Source organism: Polypterus senegalus, chromosome 7, assembly GCF_016835505.1.
Source record: "Polypterus senegalus isolate Bchr_013 chromosome 7, ASM1683550v1, whole genome shotgun sequence".
NCBI lineage: Eukaryota > Metazoa > Chordata > Cladistia > Polypteriformes > Polypteridae > Polypterus > Polypterus senegalus.
Window position 1 is genome coordinate 163,001,449 of NC_053160.1, and position 6,267 is coordinate 163,007,715.

Consider the following 6,267-nt stretch of genomic DNA (forward strand, 5'->3'; position numbering starts at 1 on the left):
TTTGAACAATACAGTGCACAAAGCACCCTCCTCTCCACAATACTCATATAAATAAACACAATACACAATAATCAATAATCCTCCACTCTCCCAGACGCGTTGCCACCCTGTCACCCAGCTCAGCTCAACGTCTGGGATCTCCCATAGTCCTTTTATAGTCCGTGACCAGGAAGTGCTTCTGAACCCGCAGTCCATGTGACTTCCTAGCACTTCCGGGTCAAATGAAAACTCCTCTTCTTCAATCCGGAAGTACGTCATTCCCTTTATCCATGTGACTAAGACACACTTCCAGGTTGTAGGCAAAATACTTGCTGCTCTTCCCTGCAGTGCCATCTAGCGGCCCTCGTGGTATCCAGCAGGGCTGTGGATAAAAACTCTGTTGTCCATAATTCTCTGCTGCCATTTGGGGCACCTCCATGCTGCAGGGAGGGCTCCACCTGTCGGCTTGGGGTTATTGGCCGGGATGACTGGCCGACCATATTCTACACTTTATAATCAGAATTATCAGAGCTCATAGATTTTGCGGTTAATAGTAAGATTAGGCACCAGAGTCTTATGATTATGAATGCTGGCAAATTGTTATACATTAGTTTAAGCATCTTTAGTAATGGCTAATTCCCATTATGTTTTTTAGGCTGTGAATCTGATATTTGTGCTTATTTCTATTATATTGTTATTATTTATTGTTTGTCCCTGGTGTGCCGCCATTTTGTGTCATGTCTGTGGTTGCTATTGGTATTCGGTCCCAGAATCGACATGGTTGATGTCATCAGTGCACAACTACGAGAACTGCTGCACAGGATGCATAACTACCTTGAGTTTGTGGACACTTGTGTGCACATTACTATTACTATTCAGACTTCTCACTTCTTGACTTTTGCTTTCTTTCTTTTATTGTTTGATTAGTGGTTTGGCTGTAACAAATTTGTGATTTTTGGTTTAAATTTTGTCCTGCACTTCCTCTCCTGGTCTTCCTTTTAAACTTTGTAGCATTTCCTGTGCAAATCTAACACTCAGCTTGTATGTTTTTGAACGTTTTTTGTTTCTGTTTGGGTGTTAAAATAAGAGTGACAATGGCGTATCACCCACAGCAAACTGACCAATGCGAATAGTAAAACATGACCAAGTGAAGAGGCAGAGATTTAATACTAGTGTGGTGCATACAAATTCCATTTTTCGCGGACTAACGCTTCATTTTTATCTGCTGATTTTGATGTTTGTGATGCATTACCTTTCATTTTTAGACCGATTGCATATCTAATGATATTCGGATTACCTTTGGAAACATAGAGAATCCGGTGCTTTTAAAGAGAAGATTTGTGTTTGACTAGGCATCGTTACAGATCGTGGCACCAAAAGGTGAAAACATTTTGGTCAGACATGCCTGGAAACATTTCACTGTACTGTGTGCATGTGATATACACCTTAATTTGCTTGTACAAAACAGTATAATGCTCTGGATTTTTTTGGGATCGTTAGCTTTTCCAAGTACAAATGCTTTGACCCAGTGCAGAAGAACCTGAACAAAGCCTCTGCCAAACAGAACCAATCTTTGGGCTGTAAGTGGTATGAATATGCCTGATAGAGTAGTCCGAAGATGTGACTCACTAGTAGGGAAGTAAAGTGAGAATGTTTTATTTTATTTATTTTATTGTAATCATTCCATACAGATAGATCAATTTCTACAAAAAATATATATATATACATACATACACATACACATTATATATACAGTATATATATCTATATCTCTCTCTATATATATATATAGCAGAATACCCGCGCTTCGCAGCGGAGAAGTAGTGTGTTAAAGAAGGTACGAAAAAGAAAAGGAAAAATTTTTAAAATAACGTAACATGATTGTTAATGTAATTGTTTTGTCATTGATATGAGTGTTATTGTCATATCTATCTATATATATATATATATATATATATATATATATATATATATATATATATATATATATATATATATATATATATATATATATATATATAGTGGTCCCCGGCTGGGGCTGGAGCCAGTCCTGGTCCGTCCTGGTTCTGTTGGGGGCCACGGGTCGAGGGCATGGAAGCCCTACCCTGTAGGGGCCCGTGGTCACCGCCAGGCGGCGCCCCAATGCCGGTTTATCCCATGTGGTCCTCGGCCGGGGCTGGAGCCTGGCCGGGACGCCTTGGAGGACCAGAGGAGGGCGTGTGCCTCCTCCAGACCGAGTGTGGGCGTCCGTCCTGGTTATGCAGGGGGCCTCGGGTAGGGGGCTTTGAAGCCCAGCCCTGTAGGGACCCGTGGCCACCGCCAGGTGGCGCCCCAGTGCCTGTTTATCCCGGGAGCCCGGCACTTCCGCCACACCAGGAAGTGCCGGGAAGACGACCGGGATACACGGACGGCTTCGGTGCGCAGCGGCACTTCCGCCACACAGGGGTGTGGCCACCGTTAAGTGCCGGGAAGCAGCTGGAGCCCATCCGGGTTCCCATAAAAGGGGCCGCCTTCCTCCAGTCAGTGGCGGAAGTCGGGTGGAAGAGGACGGAGCGAGAGGAAGGACTGGAGGCGGCCAGGAGAAAAGAGGCACAGAGACTGTGAGCCCTGGAGTTTGGGGAATCGGTGCAAGAGGCACTGGGGTTTTGTGAGCACGTGACTTTTGTACATAATAGTCGTAAATAAACAGTGTGTAGTGACAATATGATGTCCGTCTGTCTGTGTCCAGGTCAAAGTTCACAATATATATATATATATATATATATATATATATATATATATATATATATATATATATATATATATCAAAATACCCGCGCTTGGCAGTGGGGAAGTAAAAAGAAAAGGATATATATAAAGTGAAAACCTAAATATATAAAGTCAGTGTCGGAATTTATAATGTCATTCCTGATTATATAAAGTCAACATCGGAGTATATAAACTCACTCCTGAATATATAAAGTGAAAGTCAAAATCTATTAATTGAAACGACTCTGAACTGAACTAAGTTAACAAAAACGTATTCAGAAAAATAAATTAAAAAAACACTGTTCGGTTAATGTTTTGAAAATGATGCATGTGCCCTGCCCAGGATTGGTTCCTGCCTTGCGCACAGTGTTGGCTGGGATTGGCTGCAACAGACCCACGTGACCCTGTGGTCGGATTCAACGGGTTGAGAAATGGATGGATATTCCAGCACTGACTTTGTATATTCCGACACTGACTTTATATATTGAAGTTTTGACTTTATATATTCCAGCGCTTACTTTATATATTCAAGCTTTGACTTTATATATTCAGAAACAAGTTTTGACTTTATATATACCGCCGCTGACTTTATATATTCAAGTTTTGACTTTATTTATTCCGACAGTGACTAAATATAATCAAGTTTTGACTTTATATATTCGGGAATGACTTTATATATACAAGTTTTGACTTTATATAGTTAAATTTAGTCATCATTGCATAACTTTTTCTTTACCATAGAAATTTAAAAACTAAATTCAACTTCCATTCCTACCAAAGATATTTCTGGCGACTAAATAGAACCTACTTATATCCAAATTCGAGCTATTGAGCTGTCGCCTGCCTGCCTGAATAAGTCACCCTCACTTCGCTCTTACTTTTTTACCGTTCATTTAATCATGGCTAGTCGTGGAAAAATTATAAAATGGAAGGAGGATTACACTGAGTATGGCTTTACCAAAACAATTATTGATGGCGAATCGATTATTCATAAAGATTCAATTGGTTATCTGTTTTTCTGTGTTAACCTCATATTTTTTCATACTTCTCAAACTAAGGTGGTGCGAGGGTAAAATGAATCGGGAAGTGCTGATCAATGTAATCGGTGTACCAGGAAATCATGCATTGACAGAAGTTCCCCTTTGCTTGGAATTGAAAGTGTGATTAAATGCATTATTTTTTAATGCGTTATGGAGCACATGCATCGAAGCTTCTCAGCTGTGCTTGTGCTAAGAAAAGGAAACATTTTAAAAATAACGTAACACGATTGTCAATGTAACCTTTTGTAAGTAGTGTCTGGAGGATTAAGTGTGGAGAAACTGTAGAGACAGCATGTGTATTAACTTGTGGATTTTTCTGTGAGTATTTGGTAGCAGCATCACAAAGTCACTTCTGTAAGACTGCGTTAGCTGTGGAACTCAGCTCAGAGCGAAATGAGGTGAATGGGAGGGGAGATGATGACGTGACTCCCCACCCGCCTTAACTGTCAATCCCCACAAACACAGTCTCGGAATTTGCATAAGCACAGCCCTTCACCTGCAATTTTAACTTAGTTACAAAGTGATCAAAACTCTCGTTTATATCCTGCGTCCTCTCATTAAACTTGTATCCCGCATTACCCGTGGGCATGACAAACGCCAGCGGCAGCGTGTCTATGAACTTAATTTAAACTTTAGATTTACACCTTGCTTTGTTTCCGAAGTAGCAGCACTCATGAATATGGTTGTATATGTCACTCGCTTGCTTATTGTTTCGCTGCCTTCTCAATTATATAATGCATGTTTTCTTCAGTGCTTTTTGGAGCTCTTCCTGGTTTTCTATGCACTGCGTTGACAGTCAGTTCACGTGATTACGTGGGAGGCGTGATGATGTCACACGAAACTCTGCCCCCCATGGCTTTCAAGCTCAACTCCATTACAGTATATGGAGAAAAATAGCTTCCAGTTATGACCATTACGCATAGAATTTCGAAATGAAACCTGCCCAATGTTTGTAAGGAAGCTGTAAGGAATGAGCTTGCCAAATTTCAGCCTTCTACCTACATGGGAAGTTGGAGAATTAGTGATGAGTCAGTGAGGGCTTTGCCTTTTATTAGTATAGATATTTAAAACTGATAACCACTTGAGTCTGAGAAACGGGTGATGATTCACATAATGTTCATCCATCCATCCATTTTCTAACCCGCTGAATCCGAATACAGGGTCACGGGGGTCTGCTGGAGCCAATCCCAGCCAACACAGGGCACAAGGCAGGAACCAATCCTGGGCAGGGTGCCAACCCACCGCAGATAATGTTCATAAAATTGTAAATTCACAACAAGTGAGTTCTCAGGTATGGTACTTCGTTCATTGGCAGGGTTGCAATCCTGAAGGTTACTTCTGGATAAATACCAGCGAATTACAAGCATGTGCTTCAAAGGTGCGACTCCATCAGCTGCACCCTGTCAGACCTGACAAATGTGGCAGGAGAGCACGGGCAGGTGGTGGACTCTGCAGGATCCGTTCAGGTTTGAATGTTGCTGTTTCACGTTCATTTTTTTTTCTACCCAACATTAATACAGAAGTTTTTTTAATTTATTCTTATATTTGTGTGGCATATTTCACAGGCCTGTGCAACCCACAGGTTTTATGACCATGACATTCTGGATCAGATGGTGTGATACTGAGCTGGCCCAACCAGGAGATGTAAACGGTGAAGGGTCAGTCAGATTCTTAGCAGACAGGAGTCTGGAGTACTCGAAGTCGGACAGCAATCAGACAGACAGAAGTCTTAGCACTAAGGTCTTCAAGGAAGTGCCATTCTGCTTCTGGTAACACTAAAACAAGAATCCAGAGTTTAGACATACAGCTCTGAGCGCTGGATATTTTTAAGCGTTGTGACGTTAAATATATCGATGCGGCAATCACATGATTGGCAATGGCTCCCCTTACTAAAAACAATATGGTCAAAAAAAGTAGCAGTTGTAATAAAAACAAAACCACAAAACAGCGACACTAAAATGCTCTCTTCAGGCTAAGATTAATTAATAAGAAAAAAAACAAATCTGCTAAGAAACCTATGAAAATGAATTCTAAAAGTTGAAACCTCAGACTCATAACAACAGTTACTAACTCATACTTCCATGCTAGGCATGATGTCATGATGCATTACGCTGCCATCTCGTTAAAGCGAGAGTAATCTGTCCTATTTGTGGTCCTGCCTTTAGGGGGACCATTTAATGGGGACACGGGGAAGGATTTGGATGCTGCAAGATAGCTCATGTGGCCTGGGAGTTCTCACCCCACTTCTGGCCCACTCACTATATAACTCGGTGGGCCGTGAATCTTCAAAAGAGTAAACAATGTCGACATGGCTACGGAAGGCAAAACTAGAGCTGAGCTGAGCCAACGTGTTTTTACTTCACTAACTGCCACAGCCTCTCTTTCTCACTTATTTCATCACAACTACTTGTCTGAACTTTGTTTAAATGTAAAGAGTATTTTACTGAAAATAAAATTGCAAATAGCAAATAAAAAAAGGTGTTTTTTAGGAAGATACTTT